The sequence below is a fragment of the Protopterus annectens genome, chromosome 2.part1 (assembly GCF_019279795.1).
Source record: "Protopterus annectens isolate FY-2018-M chromosome 2.part1, PAN1.0, whole genome shotgun sequence".
Taxonomy (NCBI): domain Eukaryota; kingdom Metazoa; phylum Chordata; order Ceratodontiformes; family Protopteridae; genus Protopterus; species Protopterus annectens.
The window spans coordinates 67801778-67818823 of NC_056729.1; the positions used below are offsets into that span (position 1 = coordinate 67801778).

The following is a 17046-nucleotide window of genomic DNA, read 5'->3' on the forward strand; positions in this document are numbered from 1 at the left end:
CACAAAGCATTCTATAGCTATGTCAAGAATCTCAATGGCAACACTCAGATCTGCTCTGAGTTACAGCATAATGGCACTAAATATACAGAACCAACTGATATTTCCAACATCCTGGGAGATAGGTTCAGTGCTAACTTTACCCCTCTCTCACCTCCTACAGGGCCCATCTCTATACCGGAAGAATGCAAAGTTCCTGTAATCATGGTTGCAGAGATAAAAAACACACTCTCCAAAGCCAAGAACACAGCATCCATGGGACCTGACAACATCCCAGGCTGCGTTCTACATGAACGACAGAATGAACTGGCACCCCACCTAAGCAACATGTTCAATCATAGCCTCACCTCAGGCTTTGTGCCCACTGAATGGTGCACAGTGACAGTTATCCCACTCCACAAAAGGGGAACCACCATGGAATCCGGGAACTACTGCCCCATTAGCCTAACGAGCCTGGTCTGCAAGGCCAATGAATGTATCATCATGGAACTTATAAACAAAGACAATGGTAATCTCCAAACTCTGGACCCCACCCATTTCAGGTTTGTAAAAGGCAGATCATGTCTCCTAAATCTGATAGACTTCTTTGAAGCAGTCACTAAAGCCGGAGACAAGGGTAAAGTGGTTCACACAGCCTATCTAGATCTCGCCAAGGCTTCTGACACCATCCCCCACTCTGGAATTATAGATAAACTCACTAAACTAGGTATAAATCTCTATGTCACAAGATGGGTTGCCAACTGGCTCACTAACAGAATCCACACTGTGAAAGTAGTAGACTCCAAATCCGACTTCAGACCAGTGACAAGTGGAGTACCACAGGGTTCAGTCCTGGGTCCTCTCCTGTTTGGTATCTACTTTTCTGAAGTACAGGCTAACACAGAAGGTCTTTGGCTAAGGAAGTTTGGAGATGACTGCAAACTAGGAGCTATAATCGAAACTCCTAACGATGTGGACAGCCTACAAAAGGGCCTCACTGAGACAGATGCCTGATGTCAAAGCCATGGCCTCAAGCTCAATGTCAAAAAGTGCATTGTCATCCCCTTTGGTAAAAACTCTGTACCCATGAGCTACCACATAGGTGGTAGTCTACTTAACACCAAAAGTGTGATAAGAGACCTTGAGATACAGGTGGACAGTAGTCTCTCCTTTGATAATCACATTGCCACAGTAGTCAGGAAATCCTTCTACGTGGCACACCTCATCACAAAAGGTTTCTCATCCAGGAAAAAATAAGTCATTGTTCTCCTCTACTCATCACTCATTAGACCCATTATAGAGTACAATGCCCCTTTTGGTATGTACATCACAAGACATCTACAACTGGAAAGGCCGCAGAAATACCTCACAAAGAGGATTACCAACCTCAAACAGATGCCCTACGTAGACAGTCTCAAAAAACTGCAGCTTTAATCCATCGCATATCGCCTACTCAGAGGCGATCTCTGCCTAACATACAAAGCTATGTCAAACCCAGAGCTGTTGGACATGCTCCACTTAAAGAAATCCCAGTCCCTCTGAACTACATGCTCTACGGACCTAAACCTTGTCACCACAATAAACAGAACATGTTGGAGGGATAGATTCCTGTCCCAGATACTTCCCATACTCTGGAACAAACTACCTATCTATATCAAACAAAGCTCCTCATTAGCACTCTTCAAGAAAAATCTTGTTGATTGGATGGGAAATAGGAAATTCACCCTGGAATCACCTCTGTGGCTCTGTTCGACAGGGGCACAGGAAAATAATTTTCTTTGGTGGTGAAACCCAGGGTACGTTTTTGGCTAGGGTCTATATCACTTCGTCGAAATCGCAGAAGTTCGAACAGCATATGTTCAAATTTCTAATCTTAAAGTGCAAAACCATCAAAGGCTTAGAAAAGCGATTTTTTTTTCCCAGGGAAAAAAATCGCTGTTCCAAGAAACACACACACAATACAAGCACACCAAAAAAAACAGCAATCCACACACATACACTTAAAATCCTACATCTAACCCTACACTAAACGTACATACACTACTATCTATCCACTTACCTTAACCCAAACCCTAACCCTAAGGTCCGTCACTATGACACACTCACCTGACCCGTGCCCTAACCCTAACTCACCTATCCCACCCTAACCCTAAAGTCTGTCACTATCGCACACCCACCTCTCCCGCGCCCTAACCCTAACTCACCTAACCTGCGCCCGAACCCTAACGTCCACACAATCGCACACTTACCTGAACCTGACTCGTAACTTTCCACCACAGTGCTGAAAATCGCGAAGCCACAGAAACAGCCCACCAAATTCTTTCCCTGGGAAAGAATTCAGTGTTCCACGGCTTTGCGATAATCAGTTTTCGAACTTCACAGTTCGAACATATGATGTTCGAACTGCTGAAGTTTCGACGTACTGATAGGAACCCTTTGGCTATGAATAAAGACTCCCACACATGACTCTCCATATCCTTTACTTATCTAAAGATGAGAAGGCAGTGATAATAAAAAGCAGGCCTGTAACTGCAAAATATCCTTGCACTCTGACTACAATAATGTCAGGAAGAAATATCTTAACAAGGAAAGTGCCATATGTCAAATACGGGTACGAGTTAGCACACATACTATGGTTCAAATGCATACATACATACATAAATAAAGCATGCAAAATTATGGCAACTAAACTTCAAATTGTGTTACTGATTATTGTTTGTAAAGTGACAAATATGACTCTAAGCAGATGAAAGGTAAAGAAAGAGATTACAGCAAGTCTGGAACAATGGATCACTATGGACAGTAAGAAAGAAAAGACAGGAAGATTGTGTTCTGTATTACAGCAAGAATCTCTGCCAAAGGTTGTTTAGGTTTACAGAATGGTTTTAATTAAAACAACATATGCCACTTGTAGCTGTGGTAGTACCACATACTTGGGAAATAGTCTTTTATATCTACTGGTTTTAATGCAAAACCACAATCCACCAAGCCCAATTCAGAGAATGAGGATTTGAATGAAACTTCAATAACTTGCCACAGGGATTCAGTAACACCTACACTAAGTGTACACCATTCTGAGTAAACAGTCAACACAGGCATTACTCACTTCTTCCTCCTAATTTACTTTTCCTACGGATATTCTTGTAGTTTCAAATATTGACAGGGATTCATAAAGGTTGCCACAAAGTACAGACTGCATGTACACTTAGTGTAATCTTTCTGAGTGACTAGAAATCACAAAAAAATGTGATAAGAATGTTCTTGAAGACATATCATGCACACCTACTGTACACTTAATGTAGGCTTTATTGAATATGGCCCATTGTGATTTCAGAGTTAGTATTATTTTAGGTGGAGTAAAGGGGGCTAAGTCCACGCATGGGAGTATAGTAATAATTCCTTCCTCAGAAAAAGAACTGCAGCTAAATACACATTCAATGAACCAGGCTTGGTGGATTATGAGCATATTAGGAAATCGCACACATTGGCATAAACCATATCCATCTGGAAAAAAGTGTAAAGAAGTCACCATTGGGAATGGGGGGTGGGTTATTATCCTTCCTTGGAGAGGAGAGATGCTTTTGGAAGTGTCAGCATGAGACCTCAGGTAGCCACCAGTAGTAAAGCGTTATATTGTCTCAAGGCCTGCTAGTATAAATAAGATTCCCTGTTTGTTACCCCTGCATTCATTGCTTGAATCTAACTGAGTTCTGACTGAGAGTGCTACTGAAACAACTCAAGATATAAATTGATAAGTATATTTTTTGGCAATTCTTTCCAAAGTTCTACAGTATTCTAATTTCTTTTGCTTGATTGATTTAAGATAATATTTGCTGGCTTCTGATCTGTGTTGAAAGTGTTATTTTTCTGAATTGATTTTTCCCCCCACCCTGCCATCCCTATTGGTGTTTTCTTTTTATACTTGGTGGCTTTGCAATTGCCCGCCCCTACTGTATATTTGATCTATGACACTCCTCCCAGTCTAGTGTCTTTAGCTCATTCTACCTAATACGGAGAGAAAAAAAATAAATAATGTTTTTGCACTTTATTCATCTGCTTACTGTGTTTGTGTTTCTTCCTACTTTATTATTTATTTTGCTCTTGCTGCCTGTTCTTAAAAGTACTTAATAGCATTTATTCTGCTGCATTTATTACTGCTTGTTAGTAGCCGATTAAATTGCAACTGTTATTCTAAGCCTTTGGATTACGCACTTGGGCTTTAGACCAGTTGTTTCACATTCGGAAGGTTTGTGGTCTGCATTGTTGTGGCAGGACAGGAAGCTTACATCCTTCTGAGTTGGGAGTTTCTGATTAAAGGCTTAGTGTCTGTTCTAAAGTGTATTATTTCTGCTTTAAGCACTTGGGCTTTGGGACAGTTTTTTTACATTAAGAAGGTGTGGTCTGCACTCTTGTGGGAAGCTGGATTCTGCCCTTCTGAGCTGAGAATTTCTGGTCACAGGCTTATTGTGCCTGTTTATTTGAACTGTTTTTTTCTGAAAATGGTGTGCCTTGTTGCTGCAGCATAGACCAGATTCAGGCCTGCTGAATCTAGCTTTGTTTGTATAACTTGTGCACTGACCCAGGCCATCTTTTTTGGAGAAGGTTCCCCTGCACCCTAGCAGCAGGAGTGTGCAGTTAGAACTTGTCTGTTTGAAGACTGCTGGAGCAGGGCTCAATTTTGAGCTTTTTTCTGGTTAATTGGGTAACTTGTTTAAATCAGTTGTTCGTTTTCTATTTTATATATAATTGCATTTTATTAATCTGCTTTTACTGTATTTGTGTTTCTTCCTGCTTTATTACTAGTGGCATTGACTACAACTCTGATCTGAGATATATAACAATAAGTATCCTTTTCTGTGCATTTAAAGAGTTTTTTTTATTGTATCTGCTTTATTTTCTAAAAATATATATATATATATATATATATATATATATATATATACTTGTTTGCCACCTTTCTAAGCTAGTATAGTCCAGTTTTCAGGTTAAGTGCTGAATTCAGGGCTGTGTTACAAATCTCTGTGTTTGCCCATACCTCATCTGGATAGAAGGAAGTTTCTCTGTTCACCTGTGAGAGAGGGGAGCTTTGAGCAGCCTATCTGTCCCTGGAGAAGTGGTTTTAGCCCAGAAATTAGTAGTTTATTGGCCATTTTGGGCTAATTTCTATCTTTTTCATTTCCCTGCTATAAATACCACATTTGCCCACTTTTGCACACCAGGCAGTGCCAGTTAGCTAGGGTATAACTATTCCCGGCTTTACAAAGTCTCCTGTTCAAATTTTCCCTTGGAACTAGACAAACTTTCAACTTAAGTACTCAAGACATTCATTTCTCAGCCCAGCACTTGCTCAAAACTCATAGCAAGCACTTATAATCCCTAGCACGTAGACCCTCCTATACTGTACAGAAGGACAAGGCTCTCTATTCAACCTTACCAGTCATTCAGTAAAACAGCTCACTGTACCTATGCAGGCATGTCCAAAGGGCAGTTTCTGGCATACTCCCAGTCCAACTGGTGAATCTGGGCATTTTGAGGCAATGTTACAACTGCTTCATGTACACAGACAACCCTCTCCTCCTACCACCAAACACTAATACATGTGAGAGATGCAATTATACAGCCAAACTGGAGGCTAAGCTCTCTCAACCCAAGGCTTGATCAGACAGTGAATAGGAGAAGGGAAATACTTGCATCACACCACCAGTCTCACATAGACCCATTAAACCAGCACCGGCCAAAAACATACATAAATACACGAAAACATACTCGGAGGCTCTAAATAAAAATCTGCAAAAGCAACAGAGACCTCCAAAGCAGACATCCAAGCATCCTCCACCCCCCCCAACACAAATCATGAAACACATACTTCACAAAACCAGTGTGCCATGCAATCACAGCCCTTAAGGCAAAATAACATACCCAACATACTAGTAATAGGTGACTCTATAGTCAGGCACACTGACGTCCCACTCACTAGGCTGAATAAGGAGAAGGTTACTGTTAACTGCCTGTCGGGTGCCAGGATCCGCCACATAGCACAAGTACTCAGGTCACTCCAGAACAAGTACAAATACGACTCTGTCATTGTCCATGTTGGTGTGAATGACCTGAGCCATACCTCCCTGGACTACATGAAAAGAGACATGGAAAAGCTCTCTGATCTTGTAGCCCAGGCCGGTATGACCCTGACCCTGAGTAGCATCCTGCCCTCACCAAGAATGATACCACAGTATAAAGAAAAAATTATCAATTTCAACAATTGGCTAAGTTTCTGGTGTCATTCAAAGGGGATCCAGTGTCTGTCTGCCTGGGATGACATGCTCGACAAGCCACCATGCTTCACTAGAAATGGCTTGCACCTGTCACCCTTAGGCTTTCAAATACTGACAAAGGCTCTTGCCACCCCGACAGTGCCTTTTTTAGGCAAGGCTCAAAAGACAAACCCACCGCCATAAATAGCACAAGTAACAAAAAACTGAGGGTGATGCTACTCAATGCCAGAAGTCTAAACCTCAAAATGCACGCACTCGAGGCACTCCTCAGTATGGAGAAAACCGATACATGTGCAGTAACAGAAACCTGGTTTAAGGCTCCAGAGAGCACCCCAGCACTGCCAGGCTACAACTCATACCATACATTTCGGCCACAGAACCCGGATCGAAATACAAAAGGTGGGGGCGTATCCATATTCATCAAGGATACCCGCACCACCAGGTTAGTGGCACAGCACGATGCTTCAGAGATCATCCACATGCAACTAATAATGGGCAAAACTACAATTCAAATTGTAGCTTGCTACAGATCACCCACCATGTCCCAGGACCCCCATTCTGCATTTCTGGAAACACTGGGAAATATAAAGGTCCTACCAAACACCCTAATATTGGGTGATTTCAATTACCCAAACATTAATTGGGAGAACTACTCAAGTACTAACTCCCTTGTCCAACATTTCCTAGAATTTATAAACTCAAATGCCCTGGATCAACTGGTCAATACTCCCACCACAGGTGACAACATATTGGACCTGGTCATCCCCAGCATGTGCGACCGGTGCTCCACACCGGAGGTCAACCCCTCACTGGTTAGGAAACCACAGTGAAAAACTTTTCAAAAGCTAACTTCGCATTACTTAAGACCGAGGTGGAAAGTTTCAAAGCCCCCATGCTAAAGGATAACATTGTCCAAACTGCAAAATCCTTTACTAATGCATTCTATGGGCACCTACAAGAATGCATGGATCGTGCTATCCCAAGCAAAACCAAGATTCACTCCTCCAAGAAAAAGAAACCAGTCTGGTGGACTCTTGCCATAAACAAGCTATACAATAGAAGGAGGAAACTAGTACAGAAAAGAGTAAAATCGCAAGAAGGGAAGACATCCCTGATCAGTAACAGCAAGAAACTATGATCCTTCAAAAAATCATCCAAGGCGAGTTTCGAAAGAAAAATTGCCAAGGACTCCAAAGATAACCACAAGGCATTCTTTAGCTATGTCAAGAATCTAAGTGGCAATGCTCAGATCTGCTTGGAGTTAATGCCGAATGGTACAAAATACACTGAACTGACCGATATTGCCAACATCCTGGCAGACAGGTTTGGCGCAAATTTCACCCCCCTCTCACTCTCAAAAGGGCCCATAACCATACCAGAAGAATGTAGAGCTCCTGAAATCACAAACACTCAGGTTAAAACAGCCCTCTCCAAAGCCAAAAACACAGCATCAATGGGACTGGACGGAGTCCCAGGTTGCGTCCTACAAGAGCTCAAAGACGAACTAACCCCTCACCTAAACACACTGTTCAAACTCAGCCTCTCCACAGGTTACGTATTATAGAATGGCACACAGTAACGGTTATTCCACTCCATAAAGTTGGAGCCACAACAGACCCCGGGGACTATCGCCCTATAAGCCTGACTAGCTTGGTCTGCAAGGCTATGGAGCGTATCCTCATGGAACTCATTAACAGAGACATTGGGAACCTCCAAACACTGGACCCTACCCAGTTCGGCTTTGTTAAGGGCAGAACATGCCTCCTAAACCTGGTGGACTTCTTTGAGACAGTTACCAAGGCTATAGACGAGGGAAAGGTGGTACACACAGCCTACCTAGACCTCGCAAAGGCCTTTGACACCATTACCCATTCTAGTATTATAGACAAACTCACCAGCCTGAACATAAACCCCTACGTCATAAGATGGGTTGCCAACTGGCTCATGGACAGAACCCACATGGTAAGAGTTGCGGGAGCTAGGTCTGACACTAAACCGGTTACAAATGGCGTTCCCCAGGGCTCAGTCCTAGGACACCTCCTGTTCGGCATATACTTCCCAGAGGTACAGGCAAGCACAGGAGGACTATAGCTGACCAAGTTCACAGACGACTGCAAACTAGGGGCTATAATTGACTCTCCGGCTGACACAGACATCCTCCAAAAGGGTCTCACTGAGACGGACACCTGATGTCAAAATCATGGCCTCAAGCTAAATGCCAAAAAGTGCATAGTCATCCCCTTTAGAAAAAACAAAGTACCCATAAACTACCACATAGGTGGTATTCCCCTAAATACAGAAGACGTAATAAGGGATCTGGGGACCTAAGTAGATAGTAAACTCTCCTTTGATAACCACATTGCCAAAGTGGTTAGAAAATCCTTCTACGTGGCACACCTTATCACAAAAGGGTTCGCATCCAGATCAAAAGAGGTCATTGTGCCCCTCTACTCATTGCTCATTAGACCCATCATAGAGTACAACTCCCCATTTGGGATGTATCTTACAAGACACCTGCAACAGCTGGAAAGACCATAGAAGTACCTCACCAAGAGGATCACTGGCCTCAAACAGATGCCCTATGCAGCTCAACTGAAGAAACTCCAGCTGAACTCAGTTGCATACCACCAAGTCAGAGGTGATCTCTGCCTGACATACAAGGCCATGTCCAACCAAGAGCTGATCGACATGTTCCACCTAAAGAAAAGCTTATCCCCTCGAGCCATATGCTCTAGGGATCTAAACCTCACCACAACAATAAATTGGACATGCTGGAGGGATAGATTCCTGTCACAGAGACTTCCCATGCTTTGGAACAAGATTCCAATCTACATTAGGCAGAGCTCCTCGCTAACACTCTTCAAGAGAAACCTTGACGAGTGGATGGGAAACAGAAAGTTTACCCCGGGGATCACTTCAGTGGCTCTGCTGGACAGAGGCACAGGGAACTAATCTAAAGGGGTGGCGAAAGCCAACACATTCTGGCTAAGCTTATAAATGCCTTCGGGCAGATAGCCTAGTACCTACCTATGAACCTATATCACTTTACAGAACACAAGAAAGCAGGTAAATATGGGTCTATATTACATTATTGAAGTTTCAAAACTTTGAATCTGACATGGTCGACACCATATAATCGAAGTTTTGAAACACTGAAAATGTAATAAAAACACAACAACCTACAAAAACAAACCATTTAAACACTCTAAGCAGGGGGGCAAGCCCCCCTGCACCCCCCCACACTCCCCGCTACTTAAATACACCAACTCCGAGATTGCACAACAGTGCAGAAAAGGGAAATCTTCCCTTTCCGCGCTGTACAGAGATCTCCGTTAAAATATTCAAAGTTTCAAGACTTCGATCATATGGTGTTGACCATATCAGATTCAAAGTTTTGAAACTTTGATCTTCTGATATAGACCCGGTAAATATTGGTGTCACAACATGCCCCCTCAGTATTACACCAGGGAATAAATATTCTCTGTAATACCTTTTTTAAACACACTACACCATAGAGCTAATTAACTCATTTACCTCTCTATCACACCATAGCACTGATTAACTCATTTACCTCGCTATCACTGATAACACTATCTGCTGATCTTCAGCCAATGCAACAGACTACAGGGAGGTATGAATTCACTACCACCAGTGGTTAAAGGACAATAGCACATAAAAGATACCAATAACATTTACTGGTTATGACAGATACTACAGATGACAAAAACCTGAAATTATTACAAAAAAATTGAGGCTAGCTGCCACATATCGGTCAAAAAGGCAAAGAATATAAAAAAAGAAAAAAAGGTATTGAGTACATCTTGAAAAAGCAGCCCTTTTATCAAGCTACCACAAGAAAGACTTCACAATTCATTTATTATTTGGCCTGCCTGGTTGAGTGTAAACGTGTGAAAATTCCAGACTTTCCCTCTGTATAAACATGTTGCAGTTCATTGCATTTTAAAGGCTATGAGTTGCAAGCTGATAGCCAAGTCATTGCATACATCAACATAATCACATCTTCCTATCATCTCCTTGCCAAACCTGACCATTTATTTCTTATATATCCTAATATTGTCTGCTTTGTTAGACAATCATATAGCCCTTGTCAAAGACAAACAAATAAATGACATAGCACATAAATTCATACTAAGATTTTAAATGGTTTCCTGTTTCTGGACTCCGTTGGAACTATTACTACAGCCGTCACATTCTCTTGGTCAGTGAGGCAGTTCCATAGCATTGACTATACTTATGTATTACCTGCAAAACTCTGTATCACACATAAGACAACATGACAACTTATGTGCCTTGACTAAGTATAGACATAACCTGCAGTGTACCTCTGGGGGTTCCAGAACTGGAAAACATTTATTGTAATGTTATCTAAACTTTTTGTTAAAAGAGTATGGGGTCATCTGAAAGTGAAATTAAAATAATCACATCATTCTGTCTATTCTTATCCTTTTACGCATGTTGACAATTTGAAGAAAATATTATTTCAGACTAATTATTCACTGTTTTAAGAGTGGGAAAAAAATACCACAATTATCTTGGTTATACTTATGTATAGTGATATACAGTATATCAGCAAGTTGTATGCCAAACTGTATTTCCTTAAAATTCAGTATGGAGAACGTCGACTTCTGTGCAGTAACTGAAACCTGGTTCAAGGCTCCACAGAGCACCCCAGCACTACTGGGCTACAACTCATACCACACATTTCGGCCACAGAACATGGACTGAAACACAAAAGGAGGGGGTGTATCCATATTCATCAGGGATACCTACACCTCCTGGTTAGTGGCGCAGCATGATACCTCAGAGATTATCCATGTGCAACTAACATATGGCAAATCTGCTATGCAAATTGTGGCCTGCTACAGATCACCCTCCATGACCCAGGACCACCACTCCGCCTTTCTGGAGACACTGGAAAACATGAAGGTCCTACTGAACACCCTGATATTGGGCGATTTCAATTACCCTACCGTTAACTGGGAAAACTACTCAAGTACAAATTTCCAGGTCCAGCGCTTTCTGGAATTTATCAACTCAAATGCCCTGGATCAGCTGGTAAACTCTCCTACCAGAGGTGAAAACATATTGGACATGGTCATCACCAACATGGGCGACAGGTGTTCCACACCAGAGGTCAACCCGTCACTGGTTAGATCAGACCATAAACTAATCACTCTGGATGTCCACACCACACCACCATCTCCAACCATGGAAACCACAGTGAAAAACTTTTCTATAGCAAATTTCACCTTACTTAAGACAGAGGTGGTAAGTTTCACAGCCCCCACGCTAAAGGATAACAGTGTCCAAGATGCAGGAACCTTTACCAATGCACTCTACGAGCACCTACAAGGATGCATGGATCGTGCTGGTTTGAAGCCCTTTACAGGCATTACCAGGCCACAAAGCATTCAACAAAGACAGTATTGTTGTCACAAGAACTTCAAATAACATTACAGACAACAGGCATGTATAATATAAAGTAAAACAGTGTAAGAAACTTCTCTGTATGGAAGATTTTCAGTCCATATACCTCTAGTTAATCACTGTATATTAATCAGATCAGACAAAAGTAGTAGAAGTAGCGAACTTAAACTCGTCTTAAGTAAAAAAAATATATTTATATATATATATAAATATATATATATATATATATATATAGATAGATATATATATATATATATATATATATATATATATATATATATATATATATATATATATATATATATATATATATAGTTCTATTAGTCTACCATGCAGAACACCCGACCAGCTTTAATGTGAGCTCCCAGTCGCGTGACGACGAGTAACCAAAACCCCGGTGGGGATAGGGGTGGGTAAGTGAGGTAGGGGTCAGTGCGTGGGTTAGGTGTGTGGTGGTGTGTGTGTTTGGGTTGGGGTTAGGTTAAGTGGAGTTAGGGTTAGGGTTAGGTAAGGGTAGCCCAGGTATTGAAGTGTGGCGGTGTAGGTGATTGTGTTTAGGAGGGAGCCAGTGGTGTAGGTGGAGGTTAGGGTTAGTTGTGTGGTCAGTTAAGTGTCTTGGTAGTTTTAGTGTTTGGGGGTTGTTTAAGTGGGTTAGGTAGGGTAGGGGTTAGCTTAGTATCAGTATAGTGTTGAGGTGGTTAGTAGGAGTTTGTGGAGTTAGGGTTGTAGATGTTTGTGTGTGTGAGGGTTGTTTTGTGGTGTTTTTTTGGATTTTGGTGTGTGTTTGTGTTGTTGTGTGTGTTTTGTTGGTTTGGGGTTGTTGTTTTTGTTTTGTTGTGATTGTGGTGTATGGTTTTGCTGTGTTGTTGTGTTTTTTTTCGTTGTTACTATGGTGATTGGTGGTTTCGGGGTCAGTCGATGGGGGTTTTCCCGTGCGGTTATATTAGTTTTAGGTGATTAGATATATATATATATATAAATATATATATATATATATATATATAGATAGATATATATATATAAACTGTACAGAATTACTTAGTATTCGAAAGTAATCCAAGCAAGGCAGCAAGTCTGTTTCCAGTCGAAAATCCTTTAAGTCCACAGACAATCGATTCAAGTAAAACAAAAATAGAGTAATAGTTTCCTCACAAGCTTTCTAAATATATATATACTTTTTATCAGGCAAGGGAGTGGGTTATTGTGCTGTAAAACAAAGTGATATTGGTACACATGATAAATTCACATCCCTTCCCTCATCAGTGTAACATTCAAGCTGGTCCTGCCCTACTTAGCAGCTGTCATAATAATATAATCCTTATGTACTTTAAATAAAATTTATAATTATGTGGTACCTCTTATTATTACTAATAAGAGGTACCAGATCATTATAAGCATCACATCATTGTACATTTTATGGTTTGTATAAAAGTCAGCATGGAATATACTTCATATTGCAGGTCAGACTCAAAAAAGGAAAGAATATTAATTGCAAAGAAAAAAAAACTCAACGTATGATAACTCAATGTTTTCAGAGCAAGAACAGTAGATACTGTTCTGGCAGCTAGCACTGAGGGGTAGACATTAGTACAGATGACTAAAACTGAACAATAGACATTTTTTCCAAGTTGCCTCTATAAATTGGCAATTGATACAGCAAGTTACCAGATCAAAAAATATGTAACAAATAATAATAATAATAACAGCTAGCTCTTACCTTCTGCTTCTCCTACCACTAAAAATGTGTCGTTTTTTGACAAGGCATTTTCAATGAAAAGGGGAGATCCAAAATGCTTTTAATGAGACCCACATTATACTGAAAGGTGGGCTTAGATGGCCAAGATGTTAGCCAGGAGGCCCGGGTGACTAGGCTGCATTTGTTGATGAAAAACTAATTAAAAGGTTTCTTACCCCTTTCTTGATTGGATTTGGGAGAGGGGGATCGGAACTGGTAAAGGTAGATATGCTGAGTTTTTCTCTTTTTGTATTGTGAATGATTTAGTTTATAGTTTTATTAAAAGCTTATGCTGGATTGTAGAAAAGATGCCCATCTGTTGACTTAGGTTATGAGTTGAAATCCAAAACAAAGACAAACTGGCCACAAAACCAACACAAAAGCAGCAGGATAGATGCAAACACAACTCTTTTGTAAACCAACACAAAGCCAGCAGGATAAATCCAAACATCTTTATTCCCAAATTAAACCAGATTAGCACTTTCATTCTAATATTTTAAAACATCATTGGATAAAATATCTTAGCCAAAGCTTTATATACAAAATTCAAATACACAATAAATGGTCACATGAAAGCTGAGCCCTTCTTAAAGCTTAAATTTAAAAGGACAAGTTCTTTAAAACACAGCCTTATAACAACTGAACTTTAGTACTTTGTTTAATGAAATATAGGCAGCTATGACAAGTCTTAGGATTTCCAGTGCTTACTATCTCCCTGCTCACCCAACCCTACAACTACTTGAAAAATTATGCAAACTTGACATTCATAACTCATTAAATTTGAATAACAGTAAATGCATGATTAAAAATGAAGGGATTGTTATTAATATGACAACTGTGGAAAGAAAAATGTTAACAAGTATGAAACAGGGTAACTTAAGGGTCATGGAACCTGATAAGGGGGATGGAATAGTGGTAATGCGTAAAAATGATTATGTGAACAGAATTAATGAAATGTTAACTGAAAATACATATAATGAAGCATCCCTTAACTAAGTAAATATAGCTTATAATAGAATAAGGGGTAACATCAATGATATGCTCATAGAACAACAGATCACCATAGATGAATATAATTATTTAAATATGCTTACACCGAAGGTTCCTATTTTGTTTGGAATCGGAAAATCCATGAAAATATACATAATGCATCCATGTGCCCAATAATTGATGCACAGGCTTCAATCATCCATTCTAGCCAGATTTTTGGATGAAAAGTTAAAATGCTTGGTTTTCCATGAAACCCACATTTGTGAAGACTCATGGCATTTTTTACAACAGATTAATGAGTTACAGTATAAAGCAAATTACACTTTTATCACTATTGATGTAAATGACCTTTATACTATCATGCCACATACTGTGGGTCTAGAATGATTTGCTGGTTTTCTATTCAAGAAAGGGCTTCCGCAAGAAAGAATCAACTTATATGAGCCTAATGGAAATTATATTAAAGAATAACTTCTTTATGTTTGAAGGCCAGTATTATCTGAAAAGTAAGGTGGTAGCAATGGGCTCTGCCTGTGGGCCCCTTTTTGCCAACATCACAATGATTATATGGGAAAGAAGATTTTTGTTTAATAGCAGTTTTATGACCTCATGCAAACTATTTATCAGATATCTACATGACATCTTTGTTGTATGGGATGATAAAATAAAAAAAATACCATTGCTTATAGAATATATTAATTCTACAACTGTTTTTTTTTTTACAATTTACCCATGAAACCAGTGATGTCATTATAGCACATTTAGATATATGGTTAAGCAAAGATTTGACGAATGACATGTTTATATCTAATATTTTTAGAAAAACCACCTACTCTAATGCCTTCCTTCACTATACAAGTGCTCCACCCGCTACACAGAAAAAGGCAGTGGTAAAAGGGCAGTTCTTGAGAGCTGCCCAAATGATCACACTTGAGGAAGAATTTTAGGATGAATGTCTACATCTTAAGGAAATGTTTTCTGCTAGAGGGTATCCTGGCTATTTTATAGATAACCTGATATACAAGGGCATTAATAAAAGACAGAGTGGTAATTTTATTCCCATTTTACATTTGCACTGTGGTAATGGTGCAGCGGTAGTGTTGTTGCCTCACAGCAAGAGGTTCTCCCGTTCGATTCTCAGCTGGAGCGCCTTCTGTGTGGAGTCTGCATGTCCTCCCTGTGGTCGAGTAGCATTCGAAAGACATGCATAGAATGGGCGTGCCTTAGTTGAAGGTTGGGCGTCGAGCTGGCACCTCAGCACCCATAAGAAATCTACTGCCAATCATTAGCGGACCGGAGTTCCGCTGTGTTGACCCCTAACCGGGAAAAGCTGAAAGAAGAACTAACTGTTGTGATGATATTCTCTTGACACAGGAAAACAGCCCTGTTAATAATGGAAGTTTAAATAGAAAGAGCAACAACAAAGGTTATACAAATACCTTTATTACCATGTACAGTACTGACTGTACAGTTATAAGATAGTTTTTTGAAAATAATTGGTCCATACTGAAGGAAGATAGACAGATTATACCTAAGATTAGTAAGAAACCAATTGTAGTTTGCAAAAGAGGTAAAAACTTAAAATAATACTAAAAGGGCATATATGGGGAAATGTGGAAGATGCTCATATTGCAAATATTTTTCTATTAATTTATATATATTCAAAGTAGCAGGAAATGTTAATTGTGATATCACAGTTGTGGTTTATGTTGCCCTCTGTCAAAGGTGTCTGGGCAAAACCGAAAGGAAATTGAAAGAAAGGGTGTATGAACACATATCTGACATCAAGAAAAATAAAGAAACTAATGCACTTTCATAACATGTGCAAGAATTCCCCAGACACCAGTTTAAGTTCAGCATACTTAATGTGCTCAGCACATCCAGACATGACAATGCTTGTGTTTTGTCATTTGATATATTAAGGGCAAGTTTAGTTAGGGAACAAAACATGTTTATTCACCTGCATGATTATTTTACTGCATTTGGCAAACTGAGTAATAATTTACTGGTTATAAAGAGAGCAAATGTGTAAGTTAAGTCATTAACCATCTGTGGACTGTACAAAGAGGAGAGAGTTTTGATAAGATCATAGCACTAGCGTCCTTAAGACAAGAAACCTGATTCTCTTCTTGACCTACAGAAGAGTAGTCGACTCTAAACCAAAGAAATCTGGACAAAGATTAAATAGTGGGGGACAGGTGGGGAAAGGCATTCAGGAACAAAATGCAACTATTCTTTGCTGTGCTTTGCTCTTTTTTATTTTCTCCTTAGAAAGCTGCTAGAAGCCGCTAGAAGCATTCATTTTCTGAAGGAAGGATATGACGAAGTCTGAAACTAAAATGTATCGTGTTATGTTGTGACTTGAAGTTTACAGGGACTGGGGACAAAGTTTAAATATTGCTGCTCTTATATAAATAATATACGTTGGTGTTATGTGTGCATTTTCTGAAGGAAGGATATGAAGTTTCTAACTCAAATGTATGTCATCATTATTTAGGGACTTTGATAGGCACAACTGTTAAAAATTGCTTTCACTTTTATAAATTTAGAAAGTTGTTAGAAGTTGCTGCAACAATTGGCTTTGCATTAGTATGCATTTTCTGAAGGATATGAAGTCTGAAACTC

General features: G+C 39.9%; 1 protein-coding gene across 2 annotated transcripts in view; it reads right to left on the reverse strand.

Annotated features, from left to right (window-relative positions):
- Positions 1-17046, reverse strand: part of PTPRN2 (protein tyrosine phosphatase receptor type N2) — a 4238418-nt gene that overhangs the window by 3993292 nt on the left and 228080 nt on the right. The gene's annotated exons all lie outside the window — the stretch shown is intronic.